At 42.2% G+C, this 27047-nt stretch overlaps 2 long non-coding RNA genes across 2 annotated transcripts; one reads left to right on the forward strand and one right to left on the reverse strand.

Annotated features, from left to right (window-relative positions):
- Positions 1-1568: 1568 nt before the first annotated feature.
- Positions 1569-20106, reverse strand: LOC138685423 (uncharacterized). Its single transcript, XR_011324671.1, has 3 exons — positions 19862-20106; positions 7339-7470; positions 1569-2356 (listed from the first exon to the last, which is right to left on the reverse strand). It is a non-coding gene; the product is annotated as an uncharacterized lncRNA (long non-coding RNA).
- Positions 20107-20317: 211 nt separating this feature from the next.
- On the forward strand, positions 20318-24412 carry LOC138685427 (uncharacterized). Its single transcript, XR_011324673.1, has 2 exons — positions 20318-20975; positions 22529-24412. It is a non-coding gene; the product is annotated as an uncharacterized lncRNA (long non-coding RNA).
- The last annotated feature ends 2635 nt before the right edge of the window (positions 24413-27047 follow it).

Raw genomic sequence — 27047 nt, forward strand, 5'->3', positions numbered from 1 at the left:
AGACGTTGTCTTCAACTGGAGGAATTGAAGAAGAGGAAGAAGAAAAGGAAGTAGAACGTTTCGATGAGACAAATTTGGAGGGAGAGGAAAAGAAGTAGTGAGAAATGGCAAAGAGTGTAAAATAATGAGATTGCTGATGATAAAGCAATTCTGGAGAGTTATTTGGTTGAGCTTTTTAACAGGGCCATCCCTGCCCCTTTGTGCTCTATGTTGCTCTCCTTGTCAAACAGGTCACTAGCAGGAAGGTTTGCAGAAATGATGATCATTATGTGGACATTCATAAACATCCAGCACCCTGCCAGTCACAGGACAGGAACAGGCTGTATTACCTCTGGGCCTGACCAGACTTAGCCAAAAAAGTTTGAAATTAGCAAGGCCTTCCTTTGTGGAGGAGTCTAAGTCCTAAGACTGATGTCACGACTAGCTGAAATTATGTCTAAATTTGAAAAGAAAAAAAAAAACCTACCTCAGAGGTGTTTTGCAACTGTAAATGAGGCATAACTTGCATCATCTATGAACTATGATGAACTGTTATTAGCATTTGAGTTACATTTCCCTCAGAAAGCCAGGAGGGGTTCTGACCCTGGATTAAGGGTCCCTCCTGACACTTAAATAGGAAGTGCATATGGAAATGGAGTAGTCCAGGGTGTCACCACCTTGAGGTGAACAACAGCTTGAGGTGGAAGGGTGGAGAATAAATGTTACTGCAAGAAAAGCTGCTGAATTTCCTTTTGAGAGACTGATAATCCCACAGGCTTCTGCAGAAGCAGCTTTTGATTATCATTGCTGATGATATTAGAAGACATCTCTGGAGTCTGTCCTTTAAAAAATGTTTCCCTAGTGCTACTTGAAAACATATGGGTTGGGAACTGAAGTGAAAAACTGATGTTTTACTAACTCTCTTGGCATGATGGAGGCTTAGAAAATGATGTGCCTGATACCGGAGATGCATTTTTAACAGTAAATGAAACCAGACTGCATAAAAATTCAAAATACTAGACTGGTAAATGTAGACGAAGAAAAGAAGTTGGAACAAGAAAAAGGGGCTGATTAAAGAACCAGATGAGAAAAGATGGATCAGACCTACATTTGAGGTGAATTGGAGCAGCTCCACTAACTTTAGCAGATCTATTTTGAGTTGCATGAACTCACCGAAGATCTAGACATATACTAGAAACTTATACACAGGGTTTGAGTAAACCAGGTCTAACAGCATTTTCAAATGCAGCAAATTCCTGAGGGCTTTATCAAGTAATAGGATGGGCAAGCAATTTGGAAGGTAACAGTTTTGAGGGGAAAGGAACAGAGAGATGGAGCCAGTGTCAGTGTATTTTGCCAGCTCCAGTTATCGCACCAGCAATGCCTAGTGAAGAAGTGACCTCCTGGTTTCAAAGGAGGCACATCTGCATGGGCTACTGAAAGGAAACAGGAAGGGAAAAAAGGGAAAAAAAAAGGAAAGAGGAAGGCTCCACAGCCTGATTGTCCCAGGCTTCTTCAGTCTAGTATCTTGGGAAACTGGGCCATAGTTACAGTATCTAACACAGACATAAGACCTGGAGACAAGTTCATGCCCCAGTTCCAGTGGCTTTTATGCATACAACTTCAACCTCTTTCCAAACAACGTACACTAACACCCAGAAGATGTTTTATAGCAGAACAAGCGTGCCCTATGCTGGAGCTGGATCAGGTTAGTTTTGCTGGTTTAAAAAATAAAATTAAAAAGCATTATGCTGGTACCGCTTCAGTGTATTCATTGGGCAAAATGCTAGCCTTCAACAAAGGAGAAAGCTGGGTAGACTTCATCCCACCAACTCCACCACCTGTGGAAAAATTAATACATTTTGATTGCTGCAGAAGAACTTTTGAGAAAAAGCTACTTTGGCAAAGTGCAGAATCATTGCATCTCTTGGGCATGCAGTTTTGAGCCCCCACCAGCAATTACTGATTTTGTAAACTTACTGAGGTTAAAAAGCATTCCCTTTCAGTGGCTTTCTACTCTACCTCTGTGTCTCTTTTATACCCGTTAGTCATCACACACAGACCCACAGGAAGAATCAGATGACCAGCAGATTTTTTGCCAGACAGGGGCTATAAAATTCCTTCCTCTTCCAAATTGCTAGATGTTGAACTTCAGGAGGTTTTTGTGTGCTCTTAAGAAAAAAAGCAAACTGCTGCTGTGGTTGGCATCCTTCCGCACCAGTATGGACAAGTTCTCTATCTGCTCCACTTCTGTAAACAGGTCAGATATTCCCCCCACCCCATGCCTCCCTGGAAATGATTTTTAAAATGGCAGAACTTACATGTTTGCTGTACGGTGGTTACAGTGTCTGTTGAAGATATAAGGTTCTCCAGCAACCTAAAGAAATAGTAGATCCTAAAGACAGCTTTCATCTTTAGTCACAATCAATTAACATAATCTATTTTTCAATTTTCCCAGGCCCTCCTTACACTCTCTAGCAACGAGCTTAACCTCTTTTCCAAAAACCAACATAGCTAAAAAACACTTAATATCACTCTCAGTTCTTACAGAAATCAGAACAGGTTTTGTATTTGACTACACAAAGAAGTTTTATTTCAGTGACTTGAGGTGCTAGGTTTTTTCTCAGATGTGACTCAAGCCACGATTTCCCATTGAAATCCTTTATCCCAGAGATAGATCGTGTTATGAGAAAATTCAAATTATTTTATTCTAGACAATGTCTAATTAAATTGAACAATAAAAATTGTTATCCTTCATGACCGCCAAGCAATTAAGTGACCTGGTGATAGGGAATTAAGTCAGTCTTCTTCCTTTGAAATGACAGCTGGAATAACAGAGGCACTGTTCTTTGTCTACTGTATCTGTGCTGCAGAGGAGGCAGAGGAGGAAGGATAGGAACAGGACAATACACAGTCAGAAAAATCCTACCCCTGTTGCAACTGCTGAATTGTTTCCCATTAACTTTCCTAAGGGCAGCATTTACCCCATTGTGTCACACCTTCTAGGATGGCTTCATAAACAAACAAACAAACAAGCAAGCAAAAATCCCCACCTTGCTTCTACTGTGATTTATAATATTTCACAAATTGTTAATCTAAAAAGCTCTTTGAGTATGTTTTGCTGCCTTTCTCTTTCTTCTTCTGTGACGTCCTTCAGTGTAAATGACAGTGGAGCAGGAAGAGTGCATGCTAGCTCATTGAAGGTGTGTGCCAATGAACGTGTAATTTAAACATGACACAGTGGGAACTGGATTAGGGACATTTGGGTATAAAACCAGGAGCATCTAATGTGCTAGGGCTGTGGCAAATTCACCAGCATTGTAGATTGCAGCCTTTCCATCAAAGATGGGAGATACAGCCTCAGGGCCAGGTGGCAGCAGGGCTGCATAGAAAGTTTTTCCTTTTGCATCACTACAGTTATGTTTATTATAGCAACTTAATTAAATTGGCATACGGTTTCATTCAGTGAGAAGAGTGTCCAAGGTGACACAATCCAAGACAAAAAAGGCATATGTATATGGAAATAAGTGAGTCTGTTTGGGACATTATATTGGCATAACTATTTTTTTTAAAAATCGTGCCTCATCTAGTGCTTTTTCCAGGGCATCCAATCTTTGGGTGGCTGTTGATTATACAGCACCATGTGATAGGGCCATCACGTACAAGCATCAATGGGTGTTTGCCTATCCAATAAAACCATATACAAAAATCAATTCTGCACAAATGATCTCAATAAATTGGCTGAAAGCTTGTAAGACAATAAAAAATGGACAAAAATTTATGCATCTATTTTGGTGTCACTTGCCAGTTAGTGTTAGTTATTTGTCACCAGACATCTGACTTGCGTGGATGAAAGATTGGTTTGTTTCCTTCTTCCCAAACTGCCATAACTGTGATCTACCATTGGACTCCCCTTGAAAAGGAAAAAGCCACTATCAACTGTCCCTCATTACATGGCAGAGTCCATCTGGAACAAAGTTTCTGTTTGCCTGTATAGATTTGGTCTAATTGTTAATTACTGTAATTAATTAACTTCCATGGATGGAAAAAGATGAAAGCAAAAGCTAAAGAGCAAGACAGTTTCATGCAGAAGGTGCTTCTACAGCAGCTGAACACTCCCTGCTTTCACACCACAGTTGTAAATGTTCCTGTTTTGGGCTTGTAGTGTTCCTTGATGATGGTGGCATTAATAATTTCTAACAGTGGCAGACTTCAGAGTGTCAAAAAAATTAGGGCTCTAGTGTCAGAAAATAGGAACGTAAGCCACGCAGAGCGAATGTAGAGTTTTTATAATGTGTTTTGATTTTAAATCCTTTTAAGGGATAGAATTGCAGGCTTCAAGCGCCCTAGCAAATCATTAATGATAATATGAAATCCCAGCAGAATTATAGCAGCTATTTCCACCACGAACTTGGCCATCCAACTGTGTAAAGAGAGTCCTTTCCATCTCTGAGTCATTACAAAAAAACCATCACCTTTCCACCAGTCTAGCAGGGTAGCCTGATCAGAGACTAAAACTAGAAGAGTGACCCATACTGGCTTTATTTCTTACTCAATATAGAGTTAACAAAAAGAATGACCAGACAAATTCATACAGGAAAATTTCTTCAAGGACTAAATATCTCAAGAAGTTGGTGAGCTGCAAATAGTTGCAGGCTGGAAAAATCCTTGGAGGGGGCATCCCTACCTGCTTGGCCTGTTCTCACGCTGCCTAGGCACCCAATGCTGGCTGCTGTCAGCTGCTTCTGGACTTGTGTTCAAGATGGCAACTTCGAAGGCAGATCGTAATCACTGGTCTATTTTTAGATGCTGTAATTTTGGCAGAAGGCCAAAAGTTGTAATAAAACTGCTTTGGTATTATCTGTCATCTCCAGACATGGAAAAGGGCCATGAATTCAGTATAGGGGTAGATAATGTAGATATATTAGAATGCATTATTATCTGCAGCGTTGCCTATTGCCAGTTTCATTTTTATTGCATGGCAAAGGTCAGCACCTTTAGGTAGTTCAGAGATCCCAAAGGGTGACAAATTACCAAGAATTCATCTATTTGGCATAAATATGAAGCCATCAAAAAAGACTGTTGGCATGGTGCTAATGCTCTCTGATCTACATTATACGTTAGTTTTGGCAAAGAAGATTGTCTGCCATTGATGGTGGACAGATACTGAGGGCTGAAATAAGGTGGCACTTTATTGTTCTTCAGCTGAAATGTAGCTCATAGTAACAAGATTCACGAGTCTCTGATTCCTACTGGAAACTGAGCTGCATTTGGTTTTGGGAAGCCGCAAGAATATTTTTATTTCAGAATGTCTTAGTGTTATTCCTAGGAGAAAAAAAGATCCATCCAGACTTTTTTTTTTTTCAGTTAAAAAGAGGAAGGAAACGGAACGAAAATAGCAATCAATATGGAGGAAAAAATGGGACATTCTTCCACAGCTTGCTCTTACGGGCATGAGACTTGACAGTCTTTGCTGGATCCTTCAGGATAACTTAATCTCAGCTAGAGGAAATTGCACCTAGCCACTTACTTAGTGATGCTTAAGTGAGCAAACTATTATACTACTGCTGCAGTGCATTGGGTTTTGATTGGTCTCCAGTCTTAATTAAAGCATTTTGGATATGCTCTAGAAGAACCTGTGTGTTCTAGATCCTAGATAATTTTGGCATCTGTCACATGATGGGGAAAAGAGGAAAGGATATACCACATCACACAAAGAGTTTGAATACCGTGAGTTTTCTGAGAAAGGTGCAAAACTCCTGTTGTTTTGGCCCTAAAGTTTTATTCTGACTAGACTGATGTTATATCATCTCGTTATATCATCTCACGTTGTATCACCTCATTACTGTTGAGTCTTACTCCTCATAAGGTTATGGCCTGAGTGGTAGCCTGTCAAAGCCCATTCCCCACATTGGTCCTCAACTCTGTAAAAGAGTTTTTAAAGCTTGCCACCTTCTAAATATATTGAAGTTTCCTTCTTGTAGTGGGATGAGAAGTGGTGGCTAGAAATGTCCAGCTGACCTTCTCTTTTGCCTCTCTTGCTTCCTCTCTAATTCATTTTCCACATTGCCCTGACAGAGCCTGAGATGGTTGCACTTCAGGCCACATTGCAAGAACCGTCTATTATTCTGTCTTTTGCCAAAGAGGCTGATTTGAAGGGGTGTGAATTTTTGTGAGGCTTTGGAAGTGTCGAATTGACTTTTCTGTCACTTTCGCTACATTTTACTTTCCATGGGTTACAGCACTGATGGAAATATCCTTATAGTCTATGATAGGAACATCCTATAAATAGCATGTTAAAGAAATTGAAACATTTTTAAAAATTAAGAATCATCCAAAAGTTTCAAAAATACAGGCACTGTATCTAATCAACCAAAAATAACCACTGCATTTTTATTTTTGGCAAAAGATACGTAGTAAGAAGGAAAACTCTGCAGTTTAATTTGCTCCTTGGTATTAGTTCACATAGTATTTGCCAGTAATGGCAACATTATAATTTGTAGAATTAATTAATGATCTGGCATCTGATTTTGATTCATTAATGCTTAAGCCAGCTAAGTCTCAATTATCCTCTGGACTATTTATTCCTTAACAAGCTTTCAGCTAATGTGATTTTAAAAATATGAAAATAGGCCTTAACTTGCCTTTAAGAAGTGGCAATATTTTAACACTCTTCTATAAAATAAAGGAATCTTCATATTTTTTTATTCTATTATAGTTACATTCAAAATTAGACTTGGGGATTTGCAATGTATTCACTAAATATATATTATATTTATATGTACCTGGAACCTGACTTCAATTTAGTCTTGATTAAAAAATGTACTGAATTGGAAACTGTGTAATAAAGGATGCCTAAATCATACTGACCCAGAATAGCTCACTCAGTCAGACAGTTAGCAAATAAGTGCACAAGCAAGCAGATGATACGAGAATTCAAAATTAATTCTATTCTCAGAGGATGCATAGACTAGGAGATATCATCTGATTCTATCTGTAGAGGTGTAAATCCAGAGTAACACCTTGGCTAAAGCCTTGTTACCCTGAATTTGATTGCTTATCCTGCCAATGATCAGAATTGGACTCTTCTGTGCCCAAGGCTAGGTTAAAGTAGCTGAAATATCCAGTATTACTTCATGACATTTTTGTGATGCAACTGAAATTCTCTACCGATTTCCAGGTATTTATTATTTATAACTAATCCATTTACCAAAGTAATTTAAAGACTCCTGAACTTTTCTCCAAATGACTGGTATTTTTAAAAGTTCAATCACCACATCCTTTAGGAAAATCTGTCCGATGGAGTTCTCTCTTGTGCTGCAATTGTGTTATGATAGGGGGCATTCAGAAACTGCATACCTTTGTTTGGGATTGTCAGGCACCAGTTTCAGAGCTGATCCGAACTGATCTTGGGAGGAGGCTTCTATTGCTGGGCTCTGATGCGATGTTCCTGCCTGCCATCATTGTACTTTGTCCCAGCTCACATCAAAACTGAAATGCATAATTACGAAGATGCATCAACAAATGAATCATGGATGTTTTAACCAAATAATCTAGTTATTCACTTTAGTTATTGAGATTTGTTTTGAAAGTACCTTCCAAAAGCTTTCAGGCATTATGTAAATGGTAGAAAATACAAAACTAAGCCATCAGTGTTGCAGCACATGCAATAACTCATCTTCTCCTGAAATCATGTTTCCTACTCCTAAGAAGTCATTCAGCAGCCTCCCAATACCTGCATTTCAATGTAATACCATTGGCATCGATGTAGTTATTCTTAGTTCATACTGCTGTGACGTCAGCTAGAGCTCTCCCCACACTTCCCATCAAGAAAACCCTGAGATGAACATCTGAGAGCATCTTCCTTCCCATTTATAGATCAGTAAGTATAGGTCCTTTCAGTTCAAGCTGGGAAGTCGGTCCACAGCAGGAGGACATTCAATGGAGTGAGCCCTAATGCCAGCTTCTCTTCAAACCCAAGGAGCTGTTAGCTCAGCCAGCTCCCAAATGGCTACCCCAAAACTACTGAGTGGGGGAGTGACAAAGCTCCAAGCTGTCTACGGTTTTAAAAATGAAAACCCATTTGCTGAGTCAGATCCTCTGGCCTACTGAATCCACTCTGCGATGCTCTGGGGACAAAAGGCAGCTCTAAATCCAGCTTATGTGGCCGGCGCAGAAGTCCTGGGTGGTCACAAAACCAGCTACCGGAGACATATCAGAGGCAACAAACAAAGGAATCAATCTCCAGTTACTGAAGCATGAGGAAAAGTCTAAGGTACCTGCATTGTTATGGCAGGAGTTCATTTTGGACTAAGGTAAATAGAGACAGCTGAGCTCGATCTCTAAAGCTAGGGCTGGACTGCTGGAAGCACAAGCTTTCTCAATTGCTTAGAGAAAAGGATTGAGTTGAGAAATCAGAGCAGCCCTGATCGCTTTTAATCAACTGAATGAGGAGGAAGGAGGGGAGGTGGAGGCTTGGGAAGAAAAATATGTAAAGCTTAAAAAGTTCCAGCTGCTGTTCTCTAATGGAGCCTTGGTTCCTCATGAACGGTGGAATAGTTAGGCCACCTGGTGGTAAACAGCAAACCAACAACCTTTGCAATTTCCAAGCCACGATAAATATCCTGAGGATCAGAGAGCTCTGGGAATTGTCACAGGCTGGGGAGTCTTTCATTCCCAGGTGGCTGGTGTGCAGCCACTGCTGGGAGATAGCAGCCAGCAATGGCTTCCATAAGTCGCTATTCAGGTGCAATGCAGAACAGACAGGTTGATCTGGTGTCTGGCCATTTCTGCCAGCCAGCTGACTCCATCACAAAATCTTCCACCACAGCCAGCCTCTCCTTTGCCTCAGGAGAAAGTGGTCCAGGGACAGCTGAACTTAGGTAAGCTTGTGACATAGGAGCTTGACACGATGTTTGTTAAGTGGCTGAATGAGGACCTCTGTCCCTAAATGCAGCATCAGGTCTATGCAGGTAAATCAAGCGAGGCTCATGTGAATGGTTGTGATTACATAATTGGGATTAATATTTTAATGAATATTCTACAATATAGTTTTCATTTCTGTGTCTGCAATTTGGTTCTTCCAGTGAATCTACTCACCAGAAGTATTGCAAAGTATCAAACATAAACGGAGAGCGCATGGAACATGTCAAACCTGTTGGTGAAGGCCTTCTTCAGAAGCACTTCCAAGTACTCATCTTCAATATCTAAGAATTTAGCTGAGATGGACAGTGGTATATTGCCAGAGGGCATTCACAGATGGGTTCAGTACAAGCAAATGAATATAAATGGAAACTTTGTTTGAAAATGTAATTCTTCTTAAATAAAGAACTGTCAGTTGTTCTGCCCAATTCCGTCTGCTGGACCTTTAGTCTGATCCTAGTGAAAACAAGTAGCCATGTCCAGCAGTTGCTGTTCTGCTCAGCATTGCTCCTAGCTGCTCTCTCTGTGCTGTTCTTGCCTGATTCCCTCACCGCATTCCCTAACACTTGAAAACTCACCAGACTTGTGACTCACATTTTAATCTTACCCAAGTCACAATGTTTATTTCACAGGATGCCCAATTAAACGGTAATTCAATCTGCTCTGGAGTTGTTTCCTTCCCCTCTGGTGATTAGTATAACCTGAATAATGTAGGAAGCACAGGAAAAAAAAGGCAGTAAACAACTTCAGTGACATCGGGAGACCAAGCTGCAACTTTTCCCACTGAAGAAGAGGAAAAAAGGGCATGCACAAAAATGTTAACATGGGTCATAATTTCTAACGTTCTCTGACTCTGAAGAACAGAAGGGAAAATTATGCTACCTTAGTATGTCTTATGGACTCCCTTTAAGCCTGGGAAACATGAGTAGGTGTGGGGCTGTGCAAGCCGCACAAAGTGAAAGAAAATCTCTGGCCCCATTTTCCCTGTCCTTTCAAGTGCCCGCTGTTGCCCTTCACTGAAGCTAGTGCCGAGGATGCCAGTTCCTTGCATCCTGCCTCCAATGCAAGTGCTGGAGCTCCGCGCTCTCAAAGTGAAGGAGCAGACTCCTTCCTATCACTTGCTGCATGCTAGTGCCCAGAAGCCCTAAAAACCTACTGGCTATCAGCTCGCTGATTGACTGAAGGGGATTTTTATCGTGGCACAGACTTGGATACTTTCTCGGTGCTTTCTTTTCATCTTCACAGAGGCATGTCAAGTGCCATGTGATGCACAAAGATGTAACTCTGCTTGTTATCTGCTCCGCAAGTGCTCCACAAGTGGCCTTCTGCAGCACCCCAGGCTTACATTGGAGGCATGGAAATAGCGGTAGGGCTCCACGTAAAAAGAAGGGGCTGGTTTTCAAAACAAGAAAGAAAATTTAACTAGACTGTTAAATGTTAGCTGGTCTTTAAAAAGCAAGCAAATGAAAACCTCTTGGGAAATGCCAAACGTGAGAAGCTGTGTAGGAACACAGCTCGGAGCTACCTTTCTTCCCAACTCATACAACTGCTAAGCCAAAGCCAGCCGGGAGTCAAATATTGCCAGTTACTCAGGGGAAATACCCTGGTTTCAGAATGGCCCTTTGCTCACTGGAGCAAACTCAACGTTGACAATGCAAGCACAGGCAACTCTACTGAAGACACCTCCTCTTTACGCAAGTGCTTAAACCAAAATGTGCCACTGGTTCCTTGTTCTACTGAAGCATCACATGCTAGTTACTGAGTAGAGGCTACGTTGTGCCTCTGGGCTTTTCTGTGCGTGCACTGAGACAGACTGTGAGCAGGGGCTCACGGGGGGCAGCTGTGGGGTGCCAGCAGTTCTGCCGAGCCAGGCAAAGCTGTGGCAAGGACCCAGAGTCCATGGGCGCGTTGTAGGGCAGCTCTCTCAAAAAGTCAGGTGTTCTCTCCAGCTTGCAAAGGGAGCAATTTTGCGACTTAGGAAGAAATATTTCCATTTGAGCTCCCGCTGTGACGGTGCTCGTTACTCTCGGCTGTGCCTAAGTGGCGTTACGAGGAGCTGCTCGCACAAGGTGCCCTGTGCCTGCCTGCCTTTTTTTTTTTCCCCTCTGAGGGGGGAGAATTTTGGTGCTTGCCTTTTTTTGGTGATAACATTGTAAAATTCTTCCCAAAGAAATTTTCAATGTGCTTTGCTGAGGCTTTCTAAAAAAATATAGATTAATTGTGATAATTAAATTTCCCTCTGAGTGATTTCTTTGATAAATGGGTCTAGTTAGGACTTTCAATTAAGCACCAGGCCCTGCTGTGAAGTCAGACTGAGCTTCATGTTGCAGGCATTTATTGCCTCATTTACACAGAGACAATCTGAATTATTTTACATTACACTGTTTTCTTTATCTGTCTTTTTTTACACAGGTATTAGAATTCCTATTAACCCTTCTATCAGGGAGCCAATTAAAAAGGTATGGTCAAGCAATTTTTAATTATTTTGTTATGGTTTAAATAAGCCTCCTGGAAGCACGGTACTTGAAATCTTTCTCTTGTCCATACTGCAGTCCTTTGCCGCATAAACTCACTGGTTTGTTATTGTGCAGATTCTCAAGGACTCCAAGTTGGTGATAAAAGAATATGAAAATAATATAAAGTGGGGAAGAAAAGACATTGACCAGAAAGACAACATTTTGATGAATGGTGGTAATATGCAACAATTCTGGGAGCAGCAGCTTTTATGTTTTTGCGTTGTCTGAAATTGTGAGTAAATGGTAACTACTGGTTGGAGAATTTCAGTTATCAGGGGTGCACTCCAGCTTTAAGGCTGCTATGCTTTAAAGTTATATCCATGCACTCAAGCATGGTTGCATGGTCATTTTGAGTGCGGATTGAAGTATTTAAGATTCACATTTTCTACCTTTTATTATGAAATTGGGACTATTTTCTTGTTTCTCTAGTTGCTAGTATCGATGGTTACAGAAAAATATCCATGTGACTGTCAATCACTGCTGTTATCCATGAAGAATGAGAGGTCCACTAATCTAATAAAAAAACCAAAACTCATTCAAAAGAGGGTCTTTTTTTTAAATACAAAATCCATATCTAGACACCAGAATTCACTGTCATTGATAACAGAGAAGAAAAAGTCTACTAGACTTAGAAAATGGGTTTAAATTTTTATGAGTTTTCTGTAAAGCCATCCACAGCTACGCTAGCTAAGATGAAATTGTAAGGTTTACCAACTGATGTGCTTTGAGATATAAATCAGAAACTAATTGTCTGACATTAGTGAAAAACATGTTTTTCTCTCCTCCCACACTACCCAACAAAAAATATTTCTCTTTCTTTTATACTATGTAGTGAGTTTGAATCTATGTAACTAGAGTATATAAATTTCTGATTACATTTTTGAGCTTGATTTTGAAGCAACCAATGAAATTGATATGCTTCCCAAACGAGAGTTAGTCAGAGGCATACTTTAATTCATATTAAACTGAACCTTTTTCAGGAGGCAGAAGGATTTCAAGGGAATCTCTGCCATGTAAAGAAATCATGCTGTCTGTCCATATATGAATCTAAGCACAGTCAGACCTCAGATTGTCTGCACAGAGCAAGAGATATTAAATGAGTTATGATTACTGAAAGTTTGAATAATTGACGGAAATTTCAATGCAATTAATGTAAAGCAAAGGACACGAACTCATTGCTGAGAAATTAGGGTTTGTGGATTATTGAGGTATGACAGTAAATCCAAATGTCAGCCCCCCCCCCCCCTTTTTTTTTTCTCCAACATAAAACAGCAAACCCCATGCTTCTAGTGCAGATTTGTTATGCTCTGGCATATCTAATCTCTTAAACTGGTAAGACAAAGATGACTGATACCAAATAATATAAGTGTACATTTTAAAAATCCAAATGCTATTTTAAAAGCAAGTTAAAATGAGAACATTGTGTGGTTAATATTTATCGAGCATCCTCTCTCTTTGGGGCACATCTTGTCATATAGGACTACGCTGTTAAAGGGGTTCATGGGAATGATGTGCATGACTCCTTCTTTTGCTAATGGGAGCTGGGTGCATAGAACAATTTAGCTGTTAGTGCTCTGAGGAGAAAAGAACTTGAATAGCAGCGGCTTGGAGAGCAAAATAAAAAGAAAGCTGCTAAGGGCATTTGAAAATACACTCGCTATTCTTTTTCTTCCTAAGCATTGCTGCAGTAAACAACTGCTTCAAGATTCCTCTTTAAATAAGTGACATGAATAGGAAAAGAGCATGACTTTGTATCAACAGCCATTCAAAATGTAGGCAGGGTCCCAAACTAACCTTGGGGGTAGAAAAGGCTTGCGGGGGGAGGGTGCTGCCGGGGTGGTTGTTCAGGTTGGTTTCTTTCTTTGCTGGCCAGTGGTTTAAAGAAATTATCCCTAGTGGGAGCATTCTGACCCAAATATCAGGGACGCTGTGTCTCCTATGGGGAGTGTATTTAGGCCTGGCTTTTAAAAATACAACTGCCTAAAATTAGACTCTGAAATCCATGTAAAGCGCTAAAGAAATGGCCTGGTTTTCAAAAGAATCAAATATCCACAGACTCCGGGTCAGGGTCCTGACCCAGCAAAGCAGATGAATATTCTCCCCAACCCCCCACCCCGAGGCAACGTGATTGCTCATGCATTTAAGGCTAAAGTGCTTAAGTGCTCCCTTAGGTAGGGGTTAGAGAACTTAAACATGGGTGTAGAATCGACTGAGCACCACCCACTCTTTTAGATCTTGGCTGGAGGGAGGTTTTTTCATTTGATTGTTTTTTTATCACTTTGCTTGTGTAGAATTTTCCCAGCCAAGCCACATGCAGCAAAGGGCTTTTAAACACATTGCAAACCTTGGGCCCGAACCCTGCCGGGCCAATTTCCTTTGGGGGGGTGGGCTGCAAATATACAAATTGTTGTAGGGCTGTGTACAACTCCTGAGGTCAGGGCAAATGTATACCACACTGGAGAGCAGCTTCTTTTAAAGGCTAAGGTAATAGCAAACTCTTCCTGATGATCAGTAAGCACTAGAAGAACCTGGGATATTAAAAAAGGCCAAAGAGCATTATGCATCGCACAGCCCCTTCCTAAATGTTACAATGCAGAGCTGTTAATGGGTTAAAAGATGGCTTGAGGTACGGGACCAGGACACAGAAACCCTGACTCTAAGCCCTACTTCCACCAAAAGATTTACATATGACCCTGGGCAACTCACTGACTATTCACTTCTAAATCTGTAAAAGTGCAATATACTTTTCTGCCTTTGGAGTGAAGGGAGACTTAAAAGCCATTAGTGATTGTGAGGTGCTCAGATATTAAATTCTTAAGTGCTTAGATACATCAGTAGAGGAATTTTCCAAAGAGACATTATTGAACAGATCTGTGCACGCTTTTTGGTATATTTGTCATAATGTATTGTTGTATGTCTTTATTCCTGATGTTTTATTTATTATAAAGTATTAAAGGTTGGGTTTCCTTACGGGGGTGGATTCACTTGGAGGAGTTCCACAGGGAAAGAAAATGTTTTCCATGTTATAAAACTAATAACATAACGGGGAAAAGAAAAAGCTTATGTTGCCATTTGATTGAGACAATAAATAAATGCCTTCACTTTGGCCCATAGTGTACCATCTAACTACTCTATTCTTATGCCTGTTCAGTCTCATTAACTGCCTTGCTTTTCACCTGTTGCGTTTTCTTCTACTTCTAGAACAGATGTACTAAATGTTGAAAAAAACCCACTCAACCAACCAACCAAAAGCCCAAACAAACTCTCAAAAAAATCATGCAGTCCATAACAAATATCATTCCATATTTCCCAAATTGAATGTCACTGTGGGATGGTCCCTGTGACATCAGCAAAAATGCCATATTACCATTCAGTCATCAAGTCCTGCCTAAGTCTGCCCATTAGTGACAGTAATCAGGACAGAAAAGGACCCAGTTTACAGATACCAGGGTCAGCTTAAAGCTGAGGAAATATGGGCATATGACAGGAAAAAAGGATTTAAAAGAGTGACTTAGGGGAAGCTGAATGTTTCTGATACTTAAACCAAGGCTGTATCTAAACGTTACGCTTAAGTTCTCACAGAAAGATTTTTTGCTGTATTTTCTGTTTTCTCATGCATTTGTGTTCTTTCAGGCATGTAACTTTTGGTCATATTTTGGCAATCAACATAAACCTGATGATCCTCCTAAGCTTTAGTTCAGAATAGTTGACAGAGGCTGCATTGCTTTAAAGTCTTTAGTAATTTGTGTTCTCTTTCTCAGGATGAAATCTTCTTTGGACTGCTGGCTCTACAGAAGATCAGTAGGAATGAGCAAAGCAATTCTCACTGAGGATGAGCCTGACTTTACAATCCAGTATCTTGTGTTACAGCCATGTACTGCATCGTGCTACCTGTCCCATTACTCATCCCGGCTTCTCTTACGCTCATTGGTGGTTGTTTCCTGTGGTCTTCTTTTGGGGCTCTTTTTGTCTTTTATTAAGAATCCCTTCGGGAAAATAAATTCAACAAGTTGTACTATATCTAGCTTTTACAGAAGTGATAATCATATGTTTATATTTTAATATTATCAGTGACTATGTTCTGTAACACAATAGAATGTCTTCATTTTCTTAATCACTATTCTGAAAGTGTTTTGGGAGCTTTCAGATTAAAAGGCACTAAATAAAACACAGGGCTCTACTATCACCCTAAGCATGGCTCAGACTAAAACTTCAACTTTCTGTGGTTTTCATACAGTTGCTTTATATCCCACTTGATACTTGTCCTACTTATCCAATACTTTGATACAGAATTTGTAACGCTGTACTCCGCTTTATTACTGTCAGTAATTCCTTTCTGTCTGCTCTTGGCTGCTACTGTAAACCACACAGGCTGAGGTTCTGTGTTGTATTGGTATTGCTAAGGTACTTTAACTCACTTTTGCGTAATTTGGATTCTGATCTGATCCCAAAGATTGCTCACTTTATGAGTTATATCAGCCTAAAGAGAGCTCTCTATGGGTAACTGTGCAATTCAGAGCCACAGAGAATCCTCGTTGAGTGTTTTGCGATACAGCCGTATCCCCTTTTCTCTCTAGCAAATTCAGAGCCACAGAGAATCCTCGTTGAGTGTTTTGCGATACAGCCGTATCCCCTTTTCTCTCTAGCAAGCACTGGACATTTCTGGGGGTTGGAGCAGGCAGCAGAATCAAATAAGCTTTAAACCCATTTTGCTAATAAAACTGAACTCAAGTTATCACAGAATAATAACAATTCATGACATATCCCTGTCAATCTTCAAAGGACTTACAAAAAAAGGGTTACAGCCCCTTTGTTAGTTAAAGCATGAGACGCTCAATTTACAGATTAGGAAACTAAGGCAAAGACTCAGTTTACTTACTGGCTACAAAAATAGCTGAGGATTAGGCTTTTAAAGTAGTTTTCTACCAACTACAAAGGGAAAAAGGTGAGGTCTAAGGATCTTCAAATGTCTGGTTTTTTTCTTCCTCCTGCTGTTTATATCCCTTCTGCTGGATTTTTTCAGAAAGAAACAAAAGCCCATAAACTTCTGCTTTCTTTCCCGCCCTCCCCTTTTTTAGAAGAAAATGACATGAAGCTAAAAGGTTGCCCCTGGATCTGCTCTACACTGCTTGACAAAAAAGAAAAAAAGGAAAAAAAGAAAGGGGGGGGGGTGTGTGTGTGTGTTGATTAAAGGCGTTTTGGCCAACATTTAGCATGGAACACACAGCACTGCTCTTCTGTTTCTGCCCTTTGCTCAGTTACCCACAAGACCCAAGCCACATTCATGCAATTTACTCAGCCCACAGCCTGAAATCAATGAGGTCTATGCAAGAAGAGAGCACCTGCCACAGGCTGTTACTGTTTTTATTTATTGTCTGTATTATTAGACCACGCAGGAACCCTAACAACAAATATTGTCTGAAGCACTGTGTAAACATCGAACAAAATGATGGCTCTGTCCCAAAGTGATTACAAACTAAACAGAGGACAAGAGACCACAGATGGATACAAACAGGCAGAGGGAGAATAAAGGAAATGAGAACGCTCAGTGTGGCTGACAGCAGTATTACCTCACTAGCAGTCTAAGGGTTGTCAAAGCTTTTGTAGACGTCATGGCAAAGGAGAGCTTTAAGGAGATTCTAGAGAGCTACCAACATAAATCTAAGGGCATTTATGCAGGGTACCCTCCAAGTACGAGAGAGACCACAGAGGAGAAAATGGGAAAGGGCTTGCTTTGAGATGAACGCAAGAGGATGGTAACTCTGAACAAAAGGAGATAGTCCATTTTAAGGTTTTAACAGCATTTAAATGTCAGAGCTGCCTGCATTCATGACTGCCTTTAACAGTGACCCCCTTTTTTTGCTCCTGACCAATCCTGTTCACCCACATCCTCCTCTAAAAAGGCATATAAGGACCAAGCATGGCAGACCTGGAAGTCTGCTCAGGCAGGGCAGTTACTGGAGCTGCTCTGTTCCCCGTTCCTGCCTCCTGACAATGAGAGATGATAGGCAGGGTCCCAGGGGGCCTTGAAAATGAAGATAGGCAGCTTATGTTGATGCGAGATAGGGGAGGGGGGAGGTAGCGCAGGGATGCCAAGAGAGGAGTGACATGTTCAAAGAGACAGGCTAGGAAAACGATCTTTGAAGCAACAGCAGCCGCATGCAAGATGATTAGGGCAAAGGCAAGCCTGCATGTGTCAAGGCCAGAGAAAAGGATGTTGCAGCAACTGAGCTGTTAAATAATGAGAACTTAGGCAAGAATTTTAGCTGCATGGAAGAGTGGGAAAAGATGCATCTTAAAAGCTGGAAGATTTAAGAATTGGAGGTGGGGCGGTATAAGCAGCTGAAAGATCGAGGCTTCACCTGTATGTAACAGGGGTCAGAGCTGATGCTCCAATACAGTCGTGAGTGACGGAGAGCATGGTATGCTGTCCACAAGGAAAACAAGGTGGTAGAGGGCTTGGGGGCACAGAGAATAGTAGCAAGCAAGAAGTCGAGGCATTTTCTCCCTCTCATCTCCTGTTCTGCTCTTCTCTCTGCAGCTATTACGGACAACTATAGAGTAGCTGCCTAGGATAAGCCAACAATTCAGCAAAGAATTCAAGTGCAGTCCCACTAATAGTTCTTTTCTCATGTGGTCTAGATCCTGTTCAATATACCCATGAGGCTGTGTCTCTCATCTAACTCAGAAAATACAAATCCTTTCCTCCATGCTCAGTAATAAACTGCACAGACCTTGTGCAGTTTTCTGCTGTATTCCTGGAATAAGATTACCAGCAAGATTAAGGCCTCTGGTTGCGAGAAGGGAGATTTCACAGGATTAAATGTTATCCAGTCTACTTCTGAAACAGAGGATAACATACAAGAAAGAACAATGAATTATACTACTGAAAATATCACAGACCATGGTGGTGGTAAAAGGGATAAAGAAAGACCGAAAATTTAAATTATATACAGAAATAAAAATCAACAGGGAAAAGTACTGCAGGGCCTACAGTTATCATTTGTTGCCAGAAGAGGGCACTCGTGGCCTTTTTTTACGACTTGAGAGATTTAAATCAAGATTTCCCTTGGTAGCATTTCCCAGGCATAAATCAAGCACAAATGAATAACCTTTGATTTATCATTCCTAATGGAGATGTACATCATATTGGCGTGTCATCACATTTCAACATTGGCCATTATGATGCCAATCATATAGTAATTTTCTTCCGTGTCATAATCAGCGATGAAGATGTACATTTCCATTCAGTACAATTAGATTTTCATGTTTCTTAATGGTAGCTGAGGGCATAAGGCAGAATACCTGCTTTTGCTGCCTCTAACTCTTTTGTGCTCATATTTTTCTGAAATTGTATCCAAACCATTACCCAATCACCACTTTCCTGTAGTTAACGCCACCTCTGCTCATATGGGAGAAGGTGACAAAGATTTATACTATTATTCCAAGCTGCAGAGGAACAGGCATCAAAATCCTAGGCAAATACATGCTGTTGGAAAATACCTGACCTTAACTATTTGAGAGCTTTTTGGTATGTTTCATGAAATCAGTTCGGGCTCGTCACTAGTGACCTAACCCACGGCACAAACCACAGTGAAGGTGTCCGGCTGGGCCTGACGTCCGACTGGCCAAGCTCAGCGACACTGTTAGGAGCAACCACCCAGAGAAAAACCCAAGCTACTGCAGGTGGTAACGAAACTCTTCCGCGAGCAGAGGCCTTCTACTGGATGGATGAACGGATAACGTGTTACCGGCATTTAGACCAACTCCTGGCTCTTCTATGCAACCGCTGTTCAGGACCAGCGTATCACGGGTTTGTACAAGCTAAACAAGCGAAATGCAAGGAAGCAGCAGCGTTTTCAAAAGCACCTGAGCCTGCCTGAAAAAATCCCGTCGTGCATCCCTAGCGGATATTTCGGTGGTCCAACACTTCCTTTCCTAAGAGGATGCCTTAGTTTTTCGGCACCTCCGTTCTCCGTCCAACCGGACGGAGCGTGCTTGCTCGCGGGGATGCCAGCAAGGCAAACCGATGCGCTAGGACTGCAGGATGGGGAAACAGAGCACCGTTACCGCAGCCCTGTCACTGAACCCCGACACTCACAAGCTGACAAAACGAGCAAGCAAAGCATGACGCGACCCGCGGGAATGACTGCGTGCCTTCGGAGCCAAGCGATCCCCGGGACCACCGGCGGCAGCGCCTGAGCTGCTGCTGCTGCCCGGGCGCCGCCCCCCCCCCCCCCGCCACGGAGCCTCGGCGGGAGGGTGACACCGGGGCCGGTCACCGCGCTGCGCTCGGGTCGGCGGCGTCCCCGGCTAAGCACACGACGCGCGGCTTAAATGTCACTTGCCGCCGCCGCCTCCTCCCGTCTCAGGCTGCAAAGCGAAGGGGTCGCCAGCCTCGAGGCGAAGCGGGGGCCGCCGGCGAGCGCCGTGAGCTGCCGCACCTGGCCGGGCGGAGAAGATGGCTCCCGCGGGGGGCGCCGGGGGGAGCCCGCCGGCTGCAGGGGCACTGCGGCAGGCGGGCGGGCGGGCGGCAGGGGGCGAGCGCTCCCCGTGGCGCAGCCGGTGGGGGCGGGGGGTGAGGTGCCCCGGGAGCCGCCCCCGCCTGCGGGATTTCCGTGCGAACGCCAGAAGAAAGGCCCCCCCGCCGGCTCTCACGCCGCCTTCCCCCTCCCATCCGAAGCGCCCCCGCTCCCCACCCCGGCCCTGTACGGCGGGGGCGGCCTTCCTGCGGGGACGGCCTTCCTGCGGGGGCGCTCCCCGCCGCCGGACCTGCCCGGGGTGGAGGGGCCGGCGCCGCGCCCGAGGGACGAGGCCTCGCAGCCGTCAGTCAGCCCCTGACGAGACGAGCGGCGCCCCGGGGGCGGGAGGGACGGCGGGGCCTGGCGGCGGCGGCGCCCTCTAGCGGCCCTTGGTGCCGCCGCGCTGGGAGAGCCCCGCCGCCGCCTCGGGCAGCGGCGGCGGCGGGGGCGACAGGCCGTGCGCCCAGAGCCAACCGAGAAAGCCCCCAGCGAGGAAGGGCTGAAGAGCAGGTTCGGGTCGGTGAAATAAAGACACCCGCGGCAGCGAATTGCGCTTCTTCTGTTCCCTTTCTCCTCAAAATGGAAGGCCTGCCGCAGGCCCTCTGGCTCCGAGGTCTCGCCATATTATCGGGCCTACTCAAAAGAGGAATCCGCTGACAAACCTGAGCGTCGTACCCTGAACGGGTTGTCTGGCCCCTCTTGTGGGCAGGCCTTCCTCTTTCTATTAAAGGTTGAGGGCAGATCATTTTCTGTGGTCAGCCTGTCAGCAACGACTCTCGCCTCTAAACGGGGGCTGCGGAAAGACCAAGCAGCCCCTTTCGGCGCGCACCGAAGACGGCCCGTGCCCCTGAGGGCGACTCGGCCTTGCCGGGAGGGGCCCTGAGCGTGGCGCTCCGCAGGGCGAGGGCAACGTGCAGCGTGCCGTGCGGGGACGGCGGCAGCGCTGCCTTCGGACCCGCAGCAACAGTGGTCTTCTAAACGTACAAAGCCGGAATTCCTGTCGAGGAAACAAGTTTGCATCTTAGCGAGAGAAAATGTGAGTTTTCTGCTTGATCTGGGGAAAACTTCCCAAGGGCGTTGTTGTCAAGCAAGCCTGGAAGTTTTATCTGTTTATAAAGTCAGAGAACTGCTTTCTCCCCAAGCGTAGCAGAACTAAGCTGCAAACTCGGGTTGAACCGAAAAGTTACCCGTTTGCGCCTGGATTTAAATTACTGTTTTAAAATGTATCTGTTGATGTTGATATGGCAAATGGCTTGACCTTTTCTACCACTCTGTCCGTAAGCTGTGAAGGTTTGTAGCCTGCCCTCTCGCAGCGGGCAGACCAAGGCATCCCGGCTGTAAATCCACTTACCCGCGTCAGATGGCCTCGAGAATTGATGTGGCCCTTTTAACTGCCCGTGTGCCGTGGCTGGCTGCAGAGTCACATTTGACCTGTTTGCTGATGAAAGAAGCTTTATTCAGTGAACTTGAAAATGCGCTCAGGTTCAAACTGAATCAAGGCAATGTCTAAAAAGTCTGATGGCAATCCCAATCCTTTTCCTGGTAAAACACGTTCTACAAAACCAGGATGCCCCATGACAGTACATACAAACCAGAAAATGTACTCAGCCACCAAAACCGCAGTCCTCGCTGGCGATGACTTAGGCGATTAATTACTTAAAACTTGGGAAGAAATAAAAACTGCCCTTTTGTCAGAGAACAGAGAGCAAATGCAAATTAATGCTGCCTGCATAAGGCCACGTTGGTTCCCGTTTTGAAGATGGAACCTTTTTCCACTTACGCTAGGGTGAGTTAGGGATAACCACTGAAATCAGTAGTCACAACAGTGCAGAAGCAGACTGAGAGAAAAATGAGGTTCTTTCAATGCCTACTTGATATGAAATGTGTTACTAATGAATGGCAGTAGCTGCAAATGTCACTCTCAGCTTCCTATTTTCACTTTCAAATTTGTCAGTAGTGTCCTGATTAAAATTGTACAGTTCTGTAGCTGAGGCTTGGATTAAGTTAAAATTCTTAGGATTAGAAATGGTGCAAAACCAGAACCTCAGATCTGATCCTCTTTGAATTCCTATGGGAAGGAGTTTGGCTTCAAATCCCCAGATGTGAACTCGCTTGCACGGTTTAATTCAGGGACAGTAGGAGCCTAAATTCCTGGTCTGGTTTTGTGTGGGTGTAATCCTGCAAGAGCATTTGATTGTAGGAATTTGTGGGTTTTATGAATGATAGAAAGTGAGAGAAAGGAGGCATTTCACGACTGTTGATGAGACTAGCTTCCAATTCATAGAACATGAAGGAACAAAAGACAGTTATTACACTAGTTTTTATAAATCGTTGGGAATACAAGACGTGGGAGGAAAAGTGCTAAAGATCGTTCAGAGGTTCAGAACAAAGACCATTTCTATACAGTGTCGGCACAATGGAACTTCTTAATTTTTGGTTAGTTTTTAGGCATTATTATAACAAATGTGACTAATAGTGAAAAAGGAAGTGAGAGTTTTGCAGGTTGACTGCTTTAGTTGTCGCCATTTAAATCTAAACAAAAATATCAACATAAATTAATTTACACTCTGTTACTTTATCTAAACCCAGGATTCGGCCTACTGTGGAAGCTGGATTGAAGTCAGCTGGAGAAAATAAAGAGTGCAGAGACACAGCTGGTGTTTTGAGGACTGAGAGCAAGTAGAGGAACGAAGATGTGTTATCAGGCTAAACATAAAAACCACACTGGGTGAGAGAGTCTCAGACAAGAAGGCAGAGGATGAAGAGAGAAGTCAGAGAGTTTAAGATGAGTTCCTGAAGTGTAAACCACAACTTACTGGTGCTAATAGATCTATAACTGTTTTAGTTTGCTATAGTTCAGTGAAAGTCCAGGCTGTTTCATCTGTTTACACTAGAAGAGCATCTGGTCTGCAGTTACTAACCTAGGAGAAGTATTCTGGTGAAAAAGTATTACCTTGTGTAAGCTACAGTTGCTATGCTCAGCATGTCAGCTGGTCCTAAATTACTAAACCCTTATTCAGCTTTGTCTTTGTGCATGTTGAATTGCCTTTTCAAGAAATGAAGCTGGAAATTGCTTATTTGATACTGTAATTAATTCGTGTGATTCTGCAAGAACATCTCTGTCGTGTGGTTGGTAAAATTATTGTGCGTTCTCGTTTTCTTTTTTACAATTTTAGAAAAGTGTGTTTTCTCCTTGTTGGGCTAAAGCACAACTATAAGCTTTCCCTTTCCCTCACTACATCTCCCATCATTGACTAAGGGCATTGCCATTATCCTGGAAACAGGAGGAGTCTTGGATTGGATCAGCCATTTCACTGCCTGCGTGTGTCTGTGAGATAAGGACGCAGTATTCAGTCTTTGAAAAGATGTTCTTCTGAGTAGCTTCTGTATGTTTCTCTGTGCCTTTCATTTATTAACTTTCGCATGTGACACATATGTCTAAAAGCCAATATGCTGTATTAGGGCTCAATCCCACACTACTGACGTCAGTGAGAGTTTTATCAATTACTCTAATGAGCACAGGATTAGGCCTTTGTGATTATACGTAGAACCAATTATTGGATTTTACATGAACCTACATTAAAACCTCCTTGTAAATGTAACTTGCAGGGTGTGAATCAGAGAAAACATTGCTTTTCTGTTCCAGTTTAAACTTGACTTTGGTATTAAGCCTTTTGTATTTAGGTTTTGAAATGCAGTGCATTGGCAGAAACAGATGCATTTTGCCCTCTACTCCCTCTCCAAGTAATAAGGCATTGCATAGTTTAATCTCTTCCTAGGCATTTCTTGCTTAAGGACCCAGTACTTTCACAGCCTCTGTATTAAAAAAGACTTTTAGCATCTTGCAGGGTGAGACCCCCCCAATATGTTCTGTTTGACAGATGGTCTTTATGTATTGCATTGTCAAACAAGAAAAAACAAACAAACAAATTTAAAAAGGAACAAACCTAAGCTAGAAAGAAGCCTGAGCCTGTGATTTACTGTGATTTATTCTTATTGTTTTTATTCACAGTCTTGCAACTACGACAGCTGTGATGTAATGACCTGGCCTACATATTGCACAGCACAATGCTACAGATCTTTTTATTTTCTTGTTGTTCCTAATCATTATTTATTATCTGAGATATTATCAATCATTTCTTGGTCAACTCCAAAGAGAGCAAGAACATCTTCCAAGCAACATGATTTTTTTTTTTATATTTGAAGCTCAAAGAGTGTCTGACTTCAGTTTAGCTTTCTGAAAGTCATTAGTCCACAGTGCAGGTGAATGTAATTTCCATGTAAATATAGTCTCTGCATCAGTAATTTATGCTTAAAATCAGAAACACTAAAAGTGAACAGCTGCCTTTCAGGCACAACCTGTGATGGGGTTGATGCAGAGATAATGTTTTATCCTTTACTCCACTGCGAATTCACCCTGATATTTCACTATGTTCCTGCACATCCAAATAAAGAGATGGTTTTTGTAATCATTACTTTTGTCTTGTTTTTGGAAATATTCTGCAGAAGGTAGAATATAAGCATATTTTGTCTTGGAATCAAAGTTTATACTGTTATTATGGTGGGGTGATTGGCGCCGAACCTTACTGGGGTAGGTTATTTTTTTTAATTGGCGTGATAGGAAAATACTATATACAAGTTATAAAAATCACTAAAAAGATACAGTACCAGAATCTTACCGTGTGACACGTACAAACTAGAAATAGTGTTGTGTTCACCCTGGCTAAAACACTGTTTCCTAGAGCAGATATTTTGTGCTTGTGCAGGAATACACAAATCTTATTCTAAGCTGAGGAAATATTAAATAAGAAGGGCTTTATATTTGGGGTCATTGGGATTCAGTATAAAGCTCCAAAGTAATCTCATGAAAGTAGTGGTGTGATCTAGGGCAGAGACACCGGCTTAGGAATCAGGGGACTTGTGTTTCATTCCTAGCATTCTGTCTCGCTTGATAGTTCTGGCCTCTTCATCTCAGCTCTTAGTGATGCCATTTTTCACTGGTTGTCTGTCTTCACTATTTAAACTGTAAAATTATTGTGACTAGCATTATTCTTCGGTCTGCATTTTGACAGCGCTTACTGCGGTGGAGCTCTTTGGACTAGGTCAGGCATTTTTGGATCTGTTCTAGCACAAAAATAAGAGAGTCTCCCCTTTAACTGGATGAAAGGAACAACATGATGATGTCAGAAAAATAGAGGAAGGAAACTCATATCTGAATTTCCAATACAAATCTTAAATAGAGCAGAGTTTTCTTTATTACGATACATGGTTCAAATAGAGGAATTAACCAGAAATTATTCATGAAGTGAATGAAGCCAACTTATCATTGCTCCGAATATCCATATTTGTGCTTTTCTCTAGCTGCTGAAATATGTTACCCAGATTTACACCAGACATGTTCACCTATGGGTTAATGACAGATAAGCCCAAATTGACCAAGATGGTTTGGTTGCAAGAGGTCAGACAGGTTTCCTGATACCACCTCGGTTCTTTTCGCCAGCAAGCACACCACCACCTGTGGTGTCGGTATGTTGACCTTCACATACGGAATCTGGTGCCCTGAAATTCCTCAAGTTGCAATTGAAGAATTGCTTTTCTATTTCTTTTCCAAAAGTGTTTTCATGAAGCAAATAATTTTGATAACATGCCTAAATGAGGCAGAAATGTAGCTGAAGGTGATTAATTTGAGACTGTAACTATTCAAATGAAAGCATTCTTCATTATTTTGCTACCTGTAGATTTAAGTTGGCAATTTCACAAAACATTGGCTGGGTAACTTGTGCTATTGCCAGACAGGTATAGTTATTGGGTACTACTGTGCACTAGCCTTAATGATTTCTTCTTCCTTCTCTTTAAATTTCAGCTCTTTTTTGTTTTCTTTTTTCCTTTGATTATCTCAGATTATTTCTATGTTGGTCTTTTTGCAATTTCCTTTACAACATCTGTTTGTGCATTTATAAACTTTAGTGTTAATCCCTGGTCTTAGGACATCATTCCTTTCCAGAAGGAGGGCTAGTTCTACCTGTGCTTTTAGCTACTTTGTGCTGTTTAGCTGATGCAAAGCGTCTATAAAGCCATCTTAATCAGTTAAGCCTGATTTATGGCTGCTTTACTTCGCCAGAGCAATACTAAGAAACCAGAATGAGAACTTGGCCTCTATGCTTCTTTTCTTGTTTCCCTTCCTTTTTAGTATTCTTTTCTCTGTTTTTCTTGAGCACATTCCCTTATTCTTCTATAAAATATAGCCAAGTGATTAAAGAGTATTCAGGAGTTGGAAATAATATCTACAGTTTATCAAGTAATGTATTCAATTAATAATTCTCTTCATTATTCAAACAGCCCAATTACCACTCTATTCTCTTCTCTACAGTTCTCTTGTCCTATTTGACAACTGATTTTCTTACTTTCTTCCACAACAATTTTCTTGCTCTAACTCTTTATAACCACTAACATAGAACTAAAACTATCACAGTAACCATAATTAGTGTTAGGCAATATAAGTACTCTATTTGCCAAATCAACAACTAATTTCTTACTCTTTGCAGTATAAAAATATTTATGCCAGAAATCTTTGCTTACTATTTAAAAGCCAGTGCTAGCTAAATCCAGATCTTAAGAGCCCCCAGAGCTCACGCATAATCTTAGAAATGCCTGAACTTTGTCTCAGATTTTTGTCAGTAAGATCCTGCTGGGGTGAGTGCTTGGTCTGTATGCGCATTTTTTTGAGCTAGCAGGCATTCTCACAATTCACTGGATGCCACAGAGCGCACATCTAGCGGTGATGCTATCACTGCCAGTTGATGACATCTCGGTGATGCCTTCATTACCAGTTTCCCAGCCCACAAAGCATTTAACCAACATTTGGGAGATGTGAATGCAGTGCTCTTGAGGGGATCTCAATCACCACAAGGAATGTGCAACAATGTAAATATGCAAAGCCTTGCAAAGGGCTGCTCTTCTTCAAAAGGCAGTCAGGCTTCAGAATAATTAGAGTCATTGATGCCAGTAAAAGCCTAATGGATTGAATACTTAACTGGGAGAAGGCAACCTGGGGTTGCAGCTCTGCTTTACTGAGTGTTTTTGTATTAGATGTTCAGCAGTGCAAGGA

The sequence above is a fragment of the Haliaeetus albicilla genome, chromosome 1 (assembly GCF_947461875.1).
Source record: "Haliaeetus albicilla chromosome 1, bHalAlb1.1, whole genome shotgun sequence".
Lineage (NCBI taxonomy): Eukaryota > Metazoa > Chordata > Aves > Accipitriformes > Accipitridae > Haliaeetus > Haliaeetus albicilla.